The following is a 19,815-nucleotide window of genomic DNA, read 5'->3' as shown; positions in this document are numbered from 1 at the left end:
GCTTTGATTTTTTTTTTTAGCTTTAAAATTGTGTGACCTCTTTTGTCCAAAAGGTATGCCAAGTTAATCTGTTAGTTCATTTATTATTTTCAATGTTATATAAGCTAAATACTTTGAATTTTAATACATAATCCCTTCTAAATCAAAATTAAGCTCCTGAAGTAATATAAAATAACTACTTTAGAAATCAGCTATGTCATTGATAAGAATCCTGTAAGTATTTTCAGTTAAAGCTGAACCTGATAGATCAAAGCAAATTTTGAAATTAAAACTTGGCAATGAAATAAAAATGTCACATAGCACATTCTTTTATTCTACATATTCACATGATTAGTAAATACTTTTCCACTAGAGGGCGTATTTCTCATGTGATATGACAATTATAGTTCAATTTGACTTTAAGCTATTTTTAAAAGGCTGTGTCCTTCCCTTTATTTTATTCTCAACTTGGCAGCAAAAGAATTCAGATAAATGCAGGAAATACTAAGGAATACCTAATGAATTATCATATGTAAAATTCTAAGCTTCAGATTCCATGCACTTTATTTTTGCAATATGTAAATTTGTTAAATAATGACAAAAAATGATCCTGATTGTTTCTTTGTTACCTCTTATTCTTTGTATTTTATCATGACATCTTTTTATACATTTGTTATTACTTTAAAAATATGAAGTTATTGTGTGTACTCCGATTCCCCTTTCTTTGCATTACTTTATACATGTCTTTCCAGATTTCTATTTTTCATATATGTTTGTCATTTTAAAAGAACAATAGTTTTTCATTATGTTCCAATACAGTTTGTTCAGTCATAGTAAATCCATGGTTGACAGTTTTTTAAGTTTTATTATAAATAAAGCGCCTGTGAAGACTTTTATGTGCATAGGTTTTTTCCTATACATTTCTTTTTTTTTCCCATGTGCTTAGGATATAATGGTATGATTATATAGATAAGAATTTTTTCCTCGAGGTTCTAAATCTTAAATTGATCCTCTAAAAGTGCCATGTTTCCATTTTATAAAAGAGATAAGGCTATTAACTTTCTTTAACTATAAATAGTAGCATTTTTCAGTGTGTTTTTCAAGGTCTTAAGGACAGTCACAGGAATGTCTTTTTGAGAACATCAAGGATGAATCCTGAGAAGAATAGCTTGGAAATAGAGTTTTGAAAAAATTTGAAGAGCCATCTACTAATTGATGATTACCTCTTGCTAATGAAAATGTGTGTCCTTTTTTTCAGTATTGAATGTTGATAGTTTAATAAGAAGTTTTATACATCTTTAGGATTTTTAGTCCTTCTACAATGTCATAGCATTGGGGAGGGAGATCTTAGATTTTCTTTCTTAATAACTCATGTTAAATTCTGAGGCAGTGGGATCAGGGATGATATAGATAATTGAAACCTGCTTTTAAGCCCTATTTTAAGGACTAATTTCATTTAGCCATACACCTAGAGCTGGGAAGATGATTGTTAAAATCCAGCCTCAGATGTTTATGGCCATGAGGAAATCACTTACCTTGTTGATTGTTATTTGATATCCTTTTTGTTCAAATTTGGCTATTATTTAAAATGGCAGATTTGCATTTCATCTTTCTGTTCTGCTCCCAGACTTTTTAAAAACGAGATGTACACAAGCAGTTCAATTATGACTCTAAAGTGTGCAGAGGAATTAGTATGTGTATAATGAAAAATCTAGTTACTTATGAATAATGCCATGAAAAATGATAAGTTCATAGTTAGAAAGTTAATGAATAGTCAATAAATGCAACAAAATGTCTTCTATTTTGTGATAGATTGGATATGTGTGGCAAGAGCGAATGAGGTATCTAGACTAGGCAGATGTGTAATACTTCTTGAATGGCTATTATCTTCTATACCACTGCCAATTTGCTATTGCTAAAACATAGGCTCTACCTTTGTTACTCCTACAACTCAGAGCTTTTCAGTGGTTCTCTGTTATTGCCTCTTGAATTTAAAAAAAAAAAAAACTTATCACCCTGAGATAAAGAAAGCACTACATTAGGCTCCCATTCCCCTTATACTTAATTCTTACCGCTCTCCTTTACACACTCTCCATTCTATTCAAAATGGCATTTTGTTTGTTTTTTGTACTTCAAAGTTCATCTCCTTTCTTAATGCCATTGTGAAGAAAGTACCCTGTATCCAGAATACACTCCTTCCTCACCTTTTCATGGACCCTTAGCTTTGCTCAAAGTATATCTGAGGGGCTACCTCCTCAAATGAGGCCTTTTTAATTCTTTCAGTTAGTAATCTCTCTTGTGTGAAATTATTTTGTATAATATCTTTGTCTTTGATTATCAATGAACATACTGCATTCTTCCTTTTGAATATAAGTTTCTTTGAAGTTGGGAATTTTTTTTTCTTCGTGATCTTTTATCTCAGAGTACAATATTCTTTGTTTACACCATTAATATTTACTGTATTGTCAAGAATTTTTTTAAATATACTATGAGTTTGTTAGGTGATTTTTTTCTAAAGATAATTCTATACTATTTTCTCTATTTTTCCTATATAATATCCTGATGCTCCAAACATTGAAAATATGTGAAAATTTTGCATTTAAATATTATTCTTTCACATAATATAGGAATCCATAAGAGAAATTTGATGTTGATATTTTCCCATCAGAATGTCAAATATCAAATTATCTCATTGTTAATAAACATTTATTATATGCTTTCTTTGTGCCAGATGGAGTGCTGTCAACTGGAAGAATGTGGAAGCAAAGACATAGTACCTACTTTTAGGGAGTTTACATTTGAATTGGGGGGGGGGGAATGGGACAATATATATACAACTTAATATGTACAATTTACATTGTAAATAGGAGGGTTGTTTAGGGGGAAGATAAGATCCTAATTGGGAGAGATGAAAGGAGGTGAGAAAGGCTTTGAGCTATATCTTGAAGAAGGCTAGAAGAGATAGGTGAGGAGGGAGAGCACATTTTTGGTGCAACCAATGAAAAGCCATGGAATTGGGGGGTAAAATATTTATTGTCATTGGATTATAGAATATAAAGAGTGTAAAAATGGGACAGCTAGGTGTTGCAGTGGATAAAGTACCAGTCCTGAAGTCAGGAGGACCTGAGTTCAAATGTGGCCTGAGACACTTAACACTTCTTAGCTGTGTGACCCTGGGTAAGTCACTTAACCTCAACTACCTCAGCAAAAAAAAGAGAGAGAGTGTATGTTAAAATACTTGGAAAGGGCCAAAGCATAAAGAATTTAAAAACCAAACAGGATTTTGTATTTGATCCTGGAGGAAGCAGTGAGCCACTGACTTAATGAATAAGGGAAGTAACATTTTTAGATGATGATTGCTTTGGCAGCCAAGGGAAGGATTGGGCTGGAGATTTGAAGTAGGGAAACCCACCACCATCAGGTTATTGCAATAATACATTTGTGAGGTAATAAAGGCATGTCCTAGAACGGTGACCATGTGAGTGGAGGAGATGAATATGTAGATAGATGTATTATATGAGAAATGTTATAAAGGTAGAAACAGCAGAATTTGTGACAGATTGGATATGTATGGCAAGAGTGAATGAGATATCTAAGGTAATGCTAAGGTTGCACAACTTGCATAACTGGGGAGAACTGACCCTAAAGTAGTGGGAAACTTGGGAAGACATATTGAGAGTCAAGTTTAAAATGCCCAATAGGTACTTGGTTTTATAATTATTTCAGAGAAAGCTAGGTGGTTATTACATATAATACTGGCCTTGGAATCAGTAAGATCTGAATTCAGCCCAAGACACTCATTAGCTATATGACTCTGGGCAAGTTCCTTCTTTGTCAGTCTTAATCCACTGGAGAAGGAAATGGTAAGCAACTCTAGTATCTTTGCCAAGAAAACTCTATTTGGAGTCATGTGGAGTTGGGCATGACTGAATGAATGAATATGATAAATACTTATATAGCTATTTTCCAATGTGAAAACAGACTAAATGTAACCATTTTGCTCCCAGACTCTTTTTCCCATTACAGTGGTGTTTTCCTTCTTTTTTTTCTTTTATCAGAATGAGATTTGTGAATTCTATTCATGTTTCAAATCTCTAGATGTTAATCCACAAAATATGCTGCTTTGTTTGGTTTTTTCAAGACTGGGTTTTCCTCCCTCAAACTAGGCTCTTAAGTGCATGGGCCACTCACAAACCCAATCCCAAAATAGATTGACTTAAAAGGTTTCACCAACTCTGTTTTTCTGAAGATCCCGTCTTCCATGGGGACTCGCTCTATTTGTGTCAGATTTACTGTGGATGGAGATAGTCAACGTTAGCTGTGTTGTACCTCAGAACTCTTTAATTTATCTATCCAAGCCACAACTGTTCTGCTTATTCATCCCCACTAACAAGAATTGGTAACATGGTGGGAAAATGTTCTTAATGCACTCCCATCCCCCTTCTTCCCTATTTATGAAATTGACCTCACCAGAGGAACCAGGGAAAAGCTTCATATTCATTCTCATAGATTTATTTTTCTAGTATCATAGAATTAAAAACTGAAAAGGGTTCTAGGGAGACTATTAAATTCAGTTGTCAAAAACTCTTGAAATTATATAATCCTGTTATTGTAGTTGAGGGAGATCTAGGAAATTACTGCATAAATCAATTTAAAACAAGTTTACAAGAAGTATATACTATAATCTTGTGAGGGTATACTGTTGTGGTTTATTTGGTGCTTAAATGTAGGAGACAGTCTGTTATGATAATAGGCCATGGGTTTTGTTAACTTTTTTTTGTTTGTTAAGGGAACTTTAAAAAATTCCCTATCTTTGAGAATGACATTACAGTAAATTAGGAATTACTAAAACTTCTTTTTCTACCTGAGAAGGGAGGGGAAAAAATTTGCTGGGAAGATGTTACTAGGAGACATTTTAAGGGAACCTTTTTTTTTTTTTTAATAGTGTTTTATTTTTCCAAATACATGAAAAATAGATTTTAGCACTCATCTTTGTAAAACCTTGTGTTCCAAATTTTTCTCCCTCTCTCCTTCATCCCCTGAAAAAACATCTGGCAATCTGATATAGGTTAAACATGTGCAAGCCTTGTAAACATATTTTCATATTTGTCATGCTGCCCAAGAAAAATCAGATGAGAAGGAAAAAAAACCCAAGAGAAAGGGAAAAATCCAAGCAAACAACAACAAAAAGATGAAAATACTATGCTTCAATATGCATTCAGTCACCATAATTCTCTCTCTGGGTGCAGAATTCTCTCTCTTAGGTCTATCCTAAGTCTATTGGAATTGCCTTGAAACACCTCATTGTTGAAAAGAGCCAAATCCATCAGAATTTATCATTGCATAATGTTATTGTTGGCTCTGTGTACAATGTTCTCTTGGTTCTGCTCACTTCACTCAGCATCAGTTCTTGTAAATCTTGCCAGGTTTTTCTGAAATCAGCTTATTGATCATTTCTTATACAATAATAATTTTACATTTATATATAACTTATTCAGCCATTTACCAGCTGAAAAGTTATCTACATAATACTAATTCCTTGTTGCTACAAACATTTTTGCACATGTGGAACTTTTTTCTTCTTTATGATCTTTTTGATATAGAGTTGGTAGAGAATACTGCTGGATTAGAGTATGCACAGTTTAATAGCCCTTTGGCCATAGTTCTGGAGTGTTTTTGAGAATGGTTGAATCATTTCCCAATTCACCACCAACAAAGCATTAGTATTTCAGTTTTCCCACAATTCCTCCAATGTTTGTCATCTTTTCCTGACATCTTAGCTAATCTGTAAGTATGAAGTGGTACCTCACTGTTGTCTTAATTTGCATTTCTCTTAATTCATAGTGATTTAAAGCATTTTTTTTCATCTGACTACAAATGGCTTTAATTTCTTTGTCTGACAATAGTTCATAAGGAAGCCTATTCCTATAAGAAAATCAAAAACCTGCACAAAAGATATCAAATAGAAGAGGTCTAATATAATAATAAAAGTTTTATGACATGAAAGAAGCAAAAGGAAAAATATCTAAAGAAAATATGCTGAATGTTTATCAGAAATAGTGTTTGAAAAAAACAAGAAAATCTGAAAATTAAATGGATTTATCCAAGTTAATAAAGGAAGAAGTGAAATTGCCTAAGAAATAAAAATTATAAGAAAAATTAAAAGAAATCATTGCATGAAATTCACAAATCTGGGAAGAGTATAAAATTCAGCAGAGTTGATATAACCTAGATAATTATGATGTAGCATCGTAAGTAATTTAAAATGGAAAGGACTTGAGATAATCTTTAGTCCAGAGTCTTTGTTTTACAATTGAAACTCAATAGCCAGGGTTGGGAAGTAATTTAACTGAGGTTATATGGATTATAATGTATTTGTATGTTGTAGGTGTGTTTATAAGATAAACAGGGTGTCCCAAAAGTCTTAGGGCACTTGGAGAACAACCTAAAGCCTCTTGTCATGTGTATTTTTGTTCCTAATATAATAGATAAAACTGGGTCTCTGTAATGTTAAGTGATTTGTTCATTAAAATGTTCATTCAAAAATAAGGGTTAGACCCTTGTCTTCACTCAAATTCGGCATTCTCTCTATCATGTTGCTTCCCACATAACAAGTACAGGATTCTAAATTAAGTTCCCTAATTCCAAATTTAATCTTCTTTCCAATGCTCCACTACATGACTTAAAATGTGATCAATATAAAAGAAGACAGACTGATTGATAACACACATGACCGAAGGAAAAAAAAAAGATAATTAAATTGGAAAAAAATCAGTGGATAGTGCAGATAAAAGGGATTGTATTTAGGATGGCACAGTAAAAGTATTTATGATTATTAAAGGCCCAGGAGAGGAAAACCATTTTTTAAAAATCTGTTCTGTATATTTGAGTATTAGGCAAGAAATTTTCTTAGAACCACTAAAAAACCCCAACCCCACAGCATTCTCTTAGTAGAAAATGTACACAGAAAATATACATCCATCCAAACTTTAAAAGGGAATGAGAGCAATAACAGAGCATGTATTTGATGCTTTTTAGCATTTATTCCTCTCCACTTAAAGTACTGAACCTTCCTTATATCAAAAAATTAATTAAGCAAAAACATAGTAAACCTACCTGAAAGTGTATGCTACAGTTTGCCCCTATAGTCTCCCAACTCTCCACCTAGCGAAGGGACCTATATTTCATTATCTGTTCTCCAGGACCATGATGGATCATTACAATTATTTCCAGCTTCCCTTTTGGTGTTTCTACTAATACAGGCACATGCTTTTTGTTTGTTTGTTTGTTCTGCTTATTTATTTCATTCTAAATCAGTTCATGCTTGTCTCCCCATATTTCTTTGAATATCCTCAAATCTGCCATTTTTTATATAATACTGTTCCATTATATTTTTGTCATTAAGTAGTTTGACATGTACTTTGTTTCTAGATACTTGCTACCAAGAAGGCTGTTAAACAGAAAGTCTCTATTATGTATTATAATAGTCTATCTCCTTAGGGTATATGCCTAATGAAACCATGAGTCACAATATTATGACAAGCTTAGTACAGGGGGTTAACCTTTTTTTGTGTCATGGATCTCTTGGGAAGTACAGTGAAGCCTGTAGACCCCTTTTCAGAATAACATTTCTAAAGTATAAATAAACTATATAGGATTTACAAAGGAAAGCAGTAAATACCTAGATGGTAGTAATTTTTCCAAAAAAAAAAAAAATTAAGAAAATACATGATGACAGAAAGTCTGCCCTAGTTTATTTAGAAATGCTATTATACTTCTATTTTATAAATTTTAGTAGCATTGACATACATTTGATAAATAATAATGTATGTAGAACATTTATTTTGTCTACATACATTTGTTTATTATTATTCATTTAAACACAAACTGTGTTTTTTAAAACTTTCAGAGACTGGATATTTATTAAAGGGATGAGTGTTTTGGTTTAGAACTGTTTTCCAATCTAAATTGTTTGGTCATTTTGCTTGGTGCAGCAAGTAAGGATGGCTTCAAAGTCCTTTTTAATAATTTCCTTGATTCTGTCCTTGGGAATCTGTAGTACAAGTTTGGAAATCACTACATTACACTATGCTATTTTTCGATATTGACAAAAGATTCCTTTTCAGGCAAAAATCTAGATAACAAATGAGCCAGGTCATTGGAAATAAAAGGAAGATGGCAAAAGCCAATCTTTTATATAAATTTCTGAGATTATAAAAGGAGAATGTTTCCATTGTGTTACCAAATTAAAGCAGTTTATGCAAAGACACTTCTGTTTTAGTATATAAATTGTTCTTGGGTGGTTGATGAGTATATATTTCAACTTATGGTGTACTAGCCCTCATATTATTGAGTTCTTTAAGGTCTTTTTTTCTATTATAATAGCTTTTTATTCTTTAAGGTCTTTATGAAGTTTAATGTTTGTTTCTTTTGGAGGCCATATTTCAATGTCTAATGGTGTTGTTTAATGACATTCTTTAAAATATTTTGAGAGCATGAGTTGTATGACTTTATTTGTATGAGTTAAAAGTGATCTTTAAATGAGTAAAATTGTTACTGTGTCTGTAGCTTAAACTAGTTTTAGTTAGTTGTCTAGATAAGTCAGTGGCTTAAATTGATCAAGTCTCAGAAAATCAAAAGACTCCATTTAAGTACATGGTTGGAAGAGCTTCTTTCCTCGCCCTTTTTAGTGATATTTTATCACTTTATGTAAGATTTTTGTTTTCCTTCCCAATTTAGTTTCTCTAGCATGTAAAAGAAGGTGGAGTGAGTTTAGGCTCTTTTTTGAAATTTCTGGCTTCTCAGTACTGGTACTGAAATGTATTGTCATGAGTTGACCTTATGATAGCTTGAGTTCTGCCTCTGCAAAATCAAAATACAGTATTTTAACTTGTGGATATGTATTAAAACCTGATTAATCATTTTCTTTTTTTAAATTAGTATTTTCATAGCATTGTCAGGACAGTATGAGTATACTATTGAGTTTTAGCCAATATGTTTTTAATTAACTGTGACACACATACGCAGAAAAAATAAAGTCCATTAGCTCTTGTTGTCTCCAGTTTCAAATATAAAATCTTGTTCACAACTTTTAAAGCCCTTCATAACCTAGGCATTTCCTACCTACCTTTCTAGCTTCTTAATACTTTATTTTTCACTATATAGTCTACTGTATCATGATACTGTCCTCTCTGTTTTTCACATAAGAAATTTCATCTTCTAGTCCTACATTTTCAGTGGTTCTCCCTCATAACTGGAATTTTCTTCCTCTTTATCTCCAACTTCTGGTTTCCCTTAAGACTGATCTCAAATCCTATCTGCTAAAAGAGTATTTTCCCCAGTTCCCCCACTCTCTTCCCCTTCCCAGGCATTACTAATGCTTTCCTTCTGAAATTATCTCTAATTTAACCTGTATATATGTTGTTTGTGCATAGTTATTTGTATGGCATCCTATCCAGTCCTATTGAAAGGTCCTAGGAGGTTTTCCTGGTTAGATAAATATATCTATGAACATTTATTAATAAAGAAAATGGGAAGTGAGTTTTGTTTAAACATTGCCAGTTGTCATGTGATAAAGGAGTATTCCATGAAGATTTTTAAAAATCATAACCTGGTCATTTCAGAGAATATACTGACCAGGTTAATAATTTGTAACTTTTTAGCACTATTCCTTTTAAAGCCAGCAGAGGCTCCTCCTTGCAAAAGGGTTCCCATGTTATGAATTAAGATTTTAATAAAATAGTAACCATAGTTGAAGGTAAATTGTCACTCGCTGATAAGCTATTGAGTAGTACTATAAATGATCAGTAGAGATAATTCAAGTACCAACAAAGAAGCTTCAAAAATAGAACTGAATTTTATTGGTAAATACAAGCAATTAAAATAATTCTCTAAAACATAGAATTCAAAACCTTGCTAAGAGATTTCTAAGCAGTTGATTCTATTGTGACTCTTCCTAGATTTTGTGATTTCCAGCAGACGGGAGAATATCACTAGTAATGTTTTCCCCCTCATCTTCCTTCTTTACCACCCCCCCACCCCACCCCCGCAACATTTTCAAGTTTTTAGTAAGGTACAGGTCTCATTCAGAAATGATCAAGGGTCCATGTGATATAAGTACAGTGGAGAATTATAAAGAAGCACAAAATTTATAAGTAGGTCTTATACAGAAGACCATATGACTTCTGAAGTCTTTAAAGGTTCAGTTCTAAGAACTCAGGGTTACTGTCTTTGTTATGTACACAGCTTTTATAAATATCCCAAATGACTTTATACCTTAGTGTTAATTCACAGGGGTGATCTATAATTAACATGTTTGGAGATGGATAATGACAAGATTATAAATAAAGTGTTGGAAGAAGCTAATGTAGAAACTCCCAAAAATGACTTTCATTTATTTTTAATTTAATTGATGGAAGATGGAAGTTGAAAGAGATCTTAGTTTTTTGATAGTTTTTTTTTTTTTTTTTTTTTTTGCAGTGGTAGAAATGTGGAAAGAAGCCAAAGTTGAATAAAAATAAATAAGCCACAGCAGATTTTCTTTGCTTTAACTGACAAATTCATGAGGCACAAAAATTGTTTCTTCTTAATATAGCTAAGTGAATTTCTAAATTGAGAGACCTGTCTTTTAGATACTATTCCCAGCTTCACCTTTTCTTAGATGAAAGTTGAGCCTTAAATGAGAGTGGATTAGATTTCCTTAGTTTTGTAAGATTTCTTTTTGTGATATGTTTCCAATTGATTTTAGTTTGGGTCCCCAAAACGTTAGGGAACCAAGCCTAATTATGTCCTCTTTCCTATATGAGTCTTTCTAGTCATACCCCAAATAAATATTGATTAGTGCAAAGATGTCTAAAAATCATTGTTGTTTGTTAGCTTTTCTCAAAATGAAGAGATAAATCCTCTTATGACTGAATTCTTTCGTTGTAGTCTAGAGCTGTTGCAGGAGTTCTCCAGAAATCTGAGGCATTGCATCAGACATGAATGGGGGGAAAAATAGCTGAACTTTGTGCTCTAACATTCATTTTATTTTTTACCCTTCTCTTGTCTCTTCCCATCATTTTCTACTTCCAAATAAGTTAAAGAAAATAATTAAGGAATATAATGTTGAATATATTTATTTCAGAATTTGCTCTAAAATCTGCAATGTCATTAATGTGCTTGAATCTTCTGTAATATATGTGGAAAATTTCTAGAGATTAGAACAAATATATCTTATATCAAATTTGGCTTGTTGTAGCAAATCAATAATATGTGTATGCAAGCCTTTCTTGACAGTGAGGTGCAAAAGGTTTTCAGAATGTTATTCCTACTAAAATATGTTTTGTTTGTTTTGTTTTTCCCATTAATATTTCTTTCCTTTGAATTTTTAATTGAGTATTTATTTTTTCTTTGAGAAATCTTAGTAAATGAAATGTCTTTTCTAAAAGTTTAGTATATTACAATGGGAATGAAAGTTGCCATCCTCTGCCGGAGGAAAACTGTGGTACTGGCATTTAATTTCCCTTTAGTTGTCTGTAGAAATCAAAATCTTAGAATATTACTTCAATCTTTATTCCCAGAGAAACTGTAGAATGACTGAAGCCTTCCAGAAGTTATTGAAGCTATTGTCTCTTCAGACAGTGCCAGACTAGACAAATACCACCTTAGGCCAGGTATGGAATCAAAACTGAGAGATACACAGCTTTCTTGAATTAATAATTACTATGCTGGATATTGAGCTGTTTGCAGGCCATTTATCAAATGTTGGAGCTAGAAACACCAATGTAGCATACACTAACTTTATATAGATATTCCAAATACTCACAGCCATTATACGTATGGAATGTAGATTTAAAAAAAAATTATTTTATTTTTTTAATTAAAGATCTTTGATGAAAACATAATAAGCTTCAATAAACATTCTGCTATGGGGAGTAGAATTCTATTTCTTATGTTGAATTTGATAATTATAGCTTTTAAAAGTTAAATTGAGGCCTTACATGGAATTGGATTGCTCTCTTTTGACCACTTTTCAAGGAGGGAAAGGAAGAAAAACATTTAAAGAACTTACTGGAAAAAGTTAATGAGAAAAATGTGGATTGCTATCCTATTATACAAACCCAGCATAATTGGCAGCTTGGATTTTATTGAATTATCTAAAGTCTTAATGTGGATTCAAAGCTCTGATTTAGTTTAAACTACATCATTTAAGTGCACTTGGGATTTAAGTATTCTTTTAATATATGCTAGCCAAGTCCTTTCATGTTACAAAGGAAAGTCCATCAGATTTGAATACTTTTTCTAGTTCTTTTCCTTGTATTTTTGACAAAAATAGAAACAAGGTTTTCCAGCAAAGCCTCAGGATTGGTTGGCTAAAAATATACAGGGTGTTTCTACATGTGGGTTCTTTGTTACATGATTTGTGATCAATTTATGTAATTCATTTCTTTTTGAGAGAAAAAAACTTAAGATTCAACTCTCCCCCTCATCCCTATTCAGAGCATTTAATACTGGTACTGCCTTTCTTTAAATTCTCTTCATCTGTTTTGATTTGAAATTTGTAATTTATATTACTCTTTATTCTTATCTCTTTGGCTGATTTATAGTCTAGCTCCTAAGTTGTGATTGTTTTTCAAAGTCTGATTCTTAGACTCCTTTTTCCTATTGTTTTCCAAAGTCTGATTCTTAGATTCCTTTTTTCCTTATCTACCTACCTGTCTTTCTATCTAATCTAACTATCCTTTTCCTTAGAGAAAGAATAAAAGGCCTTTATTTATGACCCACATTTCTAATTTCAATCGGCCTGTTTCTTGATCTCTGCTACTTTCACTTCTTAAATGAAATCACTTACTAAATTCTGGTGACTCATCCATGATAATTCTTGAATTTATCCCATTCTTTCCATTCTCACTATTTCTACTCTAGTCCAAGGTAATACCTGTTTTGTTGCAATATTTTCCTAACTGGACAATAATTTCTCCCTCCCTCCCCCCCCCCGGTTCTAGTTATTAATAATGCTATGAGATTAATTTTTTAATATTTTTAAATTTTTATTTAATAATTACTTTATATTGACAGAATCCATGCCAGGGTAATTTTTTTTTTTTTACAACATTATCCTTTGCACTCGTTTCTCTTCCAATTTTTTTTCCCCTCCCTCCCTCCACCCCCTCCCCTAGATGGCAAGCAGTCCTTTATATGTTGGATATGTTGCAGTATATCCTAGATACAATATATGTTTGCAGAACCGAACGGTTCTATGAGATTAATTTTTATGAAATACTACATCTCTGAGCCTGACCTTTCACTTCTACTATATTTTCCATAATACCTTGTCTAGTGCTAAATCTGTAGTATCATTCCAACTCTCTCTGTATTTTAATTCTGAAGTATCTGTCATAGAATCAGTATGGTTATACTCTCCATTGATGCAGATTATATTTTTGTCATAATTACAGTAGTCAATATTACCTATTTATATAATGCTTTAAAGTTGATAAAATGCTTTCTGTACTTATATATTTGTTATGTATCTATTTAGGTCCTCACAACAACCCTTTCCTATTTTAATATTGACATTTTACAGAGGAGGAAAGATGCAGGGCTAAGTTAATAATTTCACAGGCTTCAGGTGCCACTATGGTTGAACAAATGTATATCACTTGGCAACCATTCTTTTGGGAATTAACATTCCTGAACCTAAGAAGCTTTTCAGCAACCTACTATTCTATTATACTGGCCTGTGCCCCAAACCTTCCAAATGATGAAGCTTGTGTTTTGTTCATTGAGTCTTCCAAAATCTCAGGGTGAAATCCTACACCATTACAAATTATCAAGAGTAGGTCTTTAAAGGAGTGTTCAATAAATATTAAATTAATATAGCAGAGAATAATGCCATTTTCAAAAAATTAGATTCTCTTACCAATATTGTCTTAGAATGTCTGACTTTTTAGGTCATTTAATTGTAATTATGTAACTATTGTAAAGCTTCAAATAGTTCAGTACTCTACTATGTATTTGACATAACTGTTCAGTGGGGTGATTAAATGCATCTGCAAGATACAAATTATTTAGAAAGCTAACATATATTAGTACCTAGTATCATCTTGTAATGTGGAGATGAGTTGAGGGAATGGATTGGAAGAGTGGACAGATATTTTAGCCTGGGCATATGTGAAAATTGCTTTAAAAATTTACGCAGTTTATCTGGCATATGATCAACCAGGTTAATGAAATAGTCCTCTCCTCTTTTTGGCATGAGTTCTGTTGTTGTGTTTTTTGGTTTTTAAAAAATTATTAATTTTCATTATACATTACAGCACAAAGATCCAACTGTTTGAATGCTGTAACTGGGCAGTATACAATTTAGCAAAAGTCAACCTGAGAGCACACAAATTTATTGAAAGTCACATGTTTATGCTCCAATAAAGCAAGAAATGAAGTTGTTTTTCAACCATAACAAAATATAAATTTGGAGTGAGGGTGCACTCAGTTCTGCATTTTTTCAAAATAGGCCTCATTGAAATCTTATGTTTGAAATGAATCATTGATTTCCCCTAATTCTTAAGTATCCCTTATTGTCTAAATAAGTCTGTATGTATAATCCTATTTTTTCCATTGATTTCTACTCTAAAACCAGGAACAAATAATCACAGAACAAGATTGCACCGAGACTGTATCCTAAGTAAGTGTATAACAGTTTTAGAATTTTGCAGCACTTGTCTACCTCCATTCTCTTTTTCTGTCACTACCAATCCTTCCCCAGATTACAAAAATTTTACCACTACACTCCCAAAAATTTAGCTTATTTTAGTGTCTTGCCATAACTAGCCTTCTATGGCCTCCTGTCATTGAGACTGGTCTCAGAATTATTTAGAACTAACTTAGACTTATCTAAGGACTTTATTGAAACCACATAGCTGCAGTTTATAAGATGTAGGAATGGGGTTTGTTGTGCATTCATAAATTAATTCTCTTTTAATATTTGATTGTAGGATATTATATTTGTTAAAGTCACATTTTACTCTGCTTAGATCTCCATGTTGCTTGCAGATTTCCTTCCTCCCAGATTGTCCTTCAATTATCTCTCCTATATAGCTAACAGAGTTTTTTACCCTCACTTTGATTAGCTTTGCACATGCCAAATCTGAATACAAACTCTTGTCTTAATGTAATATATTTACTATACCTGTTAATTATTGTTGCTTCACTTGTTCTTAGTTCATATGGAATTCAACTTATCTTGGATTCCACTGAATGAATAAGTTCTAAAATATATTATTTTTGTGAACTCTAACTTCCTCTTGCAAAGTCTATTTTTCTATAACGAAATGCAGAAATCCTTAGGGGATAGAGATATTTTTTTCCTTTAACTTCTCCACACACTCCTACCTCCCTCTTCATTGCTTTTTAAAAACATACAATCTTTTTTCATAGGTCATCAGAAATATACCAGCACTTGAGCAATAGTACTGTTCGTCAGAAACTACAACAGTTATACCTGAGACACACAAGTGAGCTATTGTTATGGCAATGTCTTGTGTAAGAGTTCTGTATATCCATAAAAATTCTAAAATATTCTCTAAGAAGTTGATTTGAAAATGGAGACTTTAGTAAAGTGTTGGGAAAAAGATTAGTCTCAATGATCCTCAAAGTGTAGTCCAAAGAATTGTTGGGGGTCTCTGAAACCCTTTCAGAGGATCTACAAATTCAAAATTGTTTTTTATTTCTAATATAGTAAATAGCTATAAATATAACCCATGTGAACAAATACTCTTTGAATAGATCCTTGATACTGAGAACAAAAGTTTGAGAACCACTGGTCTAAATCTTAACATTGTATTCTAACGCCTAATCGTAAGTTTAAATAGCTCTTGTTAAGTAAATATGCTTTCTTTTTCTTCCCTGGTAGTTTTTGTAATGATCTTTAACATATTGCATGGCTTTATTATCATAATTTCAAATTATCATAATTTTTTTTTTAGCAGCAGCCTAAGAACTAGTACTAAGCTTTCAAATTGGAAAAGAATTCATAAGCAGAGAGCTCAGTTGTTAATTGTTTTAAATTTCTTTAGATTATATAGAATCTTGTTTCTAATCCTTTGTTTATTGATATTGTGCTAGTTTTTTTATCCCGTTTTTATTCTTCACCTGAAGGTTATCAGAATACTGACCTCTAGAAGGATTTCTAAGCTAAGTAGATAGTTATCAACAATCTAGGACTTCTTGTTGTTGTTCCTGTATGTTAATGTTTAGTTTTAAATTTAATAGTGAGTGATTTTATAGTGATTACCATCTGAAATCAGAATTTCATATCTCAGAATGAGAAACAAATCTTTGTGTGATGGTTCTTAAGCACCAGTTTTGAAACAATCTATGTTAAAAACTTAAAATGAGCCTGACAGTTATATCATATCTAGAAATGGAGAGTATGTAGAACTCATAAAAGAAGTGTGAATCTACAGAACCAGGAATGCCTTATTTAAAATTATTGTCATTATCTAAATGTAGTGTTATTTTTGACTATGATAAAGTCCTACTAAAGTGTTTTTGCAAAAAAAAAAAAAAATAGTACCAATATTTCATTAAGTTTTGCATTTTCAATACCAATATGCTAATGGTCTAGTAATGGTCTAGTTAGTCATCCTATAAAAATATGATAGAATTATATAGTCTCGGTGTTAGGTCTCAGATTGCTCTAATCAAACCCCTACCTGAAAGCTGAATTTTCACTCTATGTCACCTGTAGCAGTTGATCTTTCAGTTTGTTTAAAGACTTTCCAGTTACAGAAAATTCACTATCCACATGTAGGCTGTCCAACACATTCACACATTTCTTTTTTCTTTTAAAATAAATTTATATTGATATAATAGCATTTTATATCACCAAAATTTTTCCCAGTGCAAAATTTTTTTTCCTCTCAGTGGTCCATCCAATACATAAAAAGTATTTACAGTTCTTGAAGGAAAAGTTCAGGAAAAAAAAAAAAAAGAGGAAGAGGGGAGAAGGCAGGAATGAACTAATCAATACAGTGAAAAAAGATGAAAATATATGGAATGTCCCATAATCTGTAGTTCTCCCACTTCTGCAGTTGGGTTGTCTTCTCTTATCTCTTCTTTAGGGCCATACTTGGTAATTTTGCACTGTGCACTTTTGATTGTTTTGTGCCTCTCAATTTATGAGGTTTTTTCCATGCTTCTTTGTATTCATCACATTTGTCATCTCATATAGCACAATAACATTTTATTATATTCCTGTGCATAATTTCTTTAGTCATTTCCCAGCTTTATTCTTTGTCTCTAGTTCTTTGATACCACAAAAAGTGCTGCTATAAATATTTTGGTGTATATTAGAGCTTTCTCCTTATTTAGGAAATCCTTAAGGATATTTGTCTAGTAATGAAACTTTAAGTCAAAAAGCATGGAAATTTTGCTCACTTTATTTGCATAATTCCACATACCTTCCTAATATTCACAGGAAGGGAAAAGGAAATACCATTTATTAAATGAATGCTATATGCCAATAAATGTACTTAAATACTTTATAAATATTATTTCCTTTGATCCTCACAACAACTCTGGAAGATTCTTATCCCCAGGTTACTTTTGGGGAAATAGAGACTGATAGATGTCAAATCATCTATTAACTGTGTGTGATTGAATTTGAGCTCAGGTCTTTTCCTGCCTTCAGACCCAGCATTATATCCAGTGCGCCACTCTCTTACTTAAAGTTTCATCAGCAATGCCCTGTTATACCTCTCTTCCCATAACTCCTCCAACAACTATTTTTGTTTTTGTCATCTTTACCACTTTCCTGGTGTGAGGCAAAACTTAGGAATTTTGCTTTCCATTTCTCTTTTAGCGATTTAGAGCATTATTATATAAACATTTTATCTATACATCTTGGATACCAAGCTCTTCAATACATTTTTAATGACTTTGTTAAGAAGTTCCTCATCTATTTGAAGTTGAAATCTGTCTTCCTGCTGTTGTCAACTTGTAGCTAAACAGAATAAATTGATTTTTATATACCTTGAAGACAGCGATCATGTCTCTCTTATCCTATCCCTATCTCTTCTTTAGGGTAAGCATCCCTATTTCCTTTTACTGAACCCCTCCATTCTTCATTTCAATATATTTCAGCATGTTATATTTCTAAAATGTAATGGCACACAATTGGGCATGCTTATGGTTAACTCAGATTAGAAATCTGCCTTTTCCCCTCATGATGAAAAACTGTATTCATATGCAGAAGAATGCAGCCAGAAGCATACTATTTTCACTTTTTTTCTTGTTTCAGTCATCCATAATCTGCCCTCTCCCCTCACTCCATCCTTATCTCTCATTTTGAAAACACAAGCAAAATAATTTTTTTTTACAAACATGTCTTATTAATCAAAACAACTTTCTACATTGGTTGTGTCCTTCCAAAAAATAGCAATTTGTACCATTCTGCACTTTTAGTCCTTCATCTCTCTATCAGGAAGTATGGAGCATGTTATGTCATTAAACATTGTGCTTGGTCATCACACTGTGATAGCATTCAGTTCAGCACAATAGTACTGCATCACATTTATATGCCATAACTATGGTATATAAATTCATCAAGACACATCAGAATCACTCCCATACCTTGTCTAATGAGACTCCCTTTATGAACCTTGGGTTCGTAGGGGTGATAGGGTTCAGAGAGGACATGTGTTATCCCCATATTTTGAATGTAAGCTGTTTATTCGTTAGCAAATACCTTAAATTTCTTTTTTTCAGTCTTTTAATTTGTTTTTAATATTTCTCATAGTCAGAAGCTAGGTGGCATAGTAGCTAGAGTACTAGCCTTAGAATCACAAGGACCTGAGGTCAAATTTGGCCTCATTCTTACTACTTATGTGACCCTAGGCAAGTCATAACCCCTATTGCCCTGAGAAGGAAAAAAAATTTTCTTGTAGTCTCATATAGGCATTGGCCTTAATTTAGTCCGTTCTTATTTTCTGGGAGTTTGTTGCTTAGTCAAAAACTTTGTAGTCTACTGAAACTCAATGATGACAAGCCCCATAGCTTTGACAAAACTTTGCAGAGCCCAAACCAGGGCTGGACCAGACCACTTTGGGTGCTCAAAATTTGCAAGTTCCTAAAATAATACAACATTTGACATCTGAAAAAACAAACAAGGAGATCACTTTTATCACTTTTTCAAGCTATATTTTCTTCCATAGCTTTCACTTTTTTTTTCTATTTTTTCCTCAAATGTTCTCATTCTATTTAAAAAAACAAAACACCATCTTTTAACTCTTAATTTTAAACTCTTGCAACCTTTGTTCCAGGAAATTTAATTGTGTTTGTAGCCACATTGTATTTTCATTTGATGCAATACATGTAGAAGTTTTAGAGTTATTCTCTTCTTGATTTATATCTTGACACCTTACTTAACAGTTCTTTATGACAAGATTTTTTATTTATTTATTTTTGCTTACTTTTTCACTTTCAGACTCAAAGTTAGGACTGGACTCTGTAACAGTTCTGGACGGAAGATCTGAACTGGTTCTGTTATTATTTTCTTAGAGTTTTGGATGTTGTATTATTCTAGGCTCTCAAGTTCAGTCTGGGGACCTGGAAACTTTCAAACTTCTACAGTGATCTGGGCAGATAAAGTCTGAAAATCATCCCTCTGGTCTGATTTCTATAACTTGTAGATTGCTGCTGTGTACTTACCCCTGATCAGTCAACTGGAAAGCTCTGTTGATTCAGAATAACAAAATTATAGTATCTCCTTGTGCTATTTCTGCCTGTGTTATTAAACTGCTGTTTGTTGCAAGTAAGATCCTGCTCTGAGTTTAGGATCTGCTGCAGACTTCTGAA

General features: G+C 32.5%; 1 protein-coding gene across 3 annotated transcripts in view; it reads left to right on the top strand.

Moving 5' to 3' along the window:
• USP22 (ubiquitin specific peptidase 22) overlaps positions 1 to 19,815 on the top strand; it is a 260,877-nt gene that overhangs the window by 111,318 nt on the left and 129,744 nt on the right. Inside the window, exon 1 of one of the 3 annotated variants that reach the window (XM_051999479.1) lies at positions 2,852 to 3,576. The exons of the other annotated variants lie outside the window; for them this stretch is intronic. The gene's annotated coding sequence lies outside the window, so the exon portion shown is untranslated. Of the gene's footprint in view, positions 1 to 2,851; positions 3,577 to 19,815 lie in introns of those variants that run through there. 3 annotated transcript variants of the gene reach the window in all.

Source organism: Antechinus flavipes, chromosome 1 (genome assembly GCF_016432865.1).
Source record: "Antechinus flavipes isolate AdamAnt ecotype Samford, QLD, Australia chromosome 1, AdamAnt_v2, whole genome shotgun sequence".
NCBI classification, from domain to species: Eukaryota; Metazoa; Chordata; class Mammalia; order Dasyuromorphia; family Dasyuridae; genus Antechinus; species Antechinus flavipes.
This window is presented reverse-complemented; position numbering and strand designations above follow the sequence as displayed.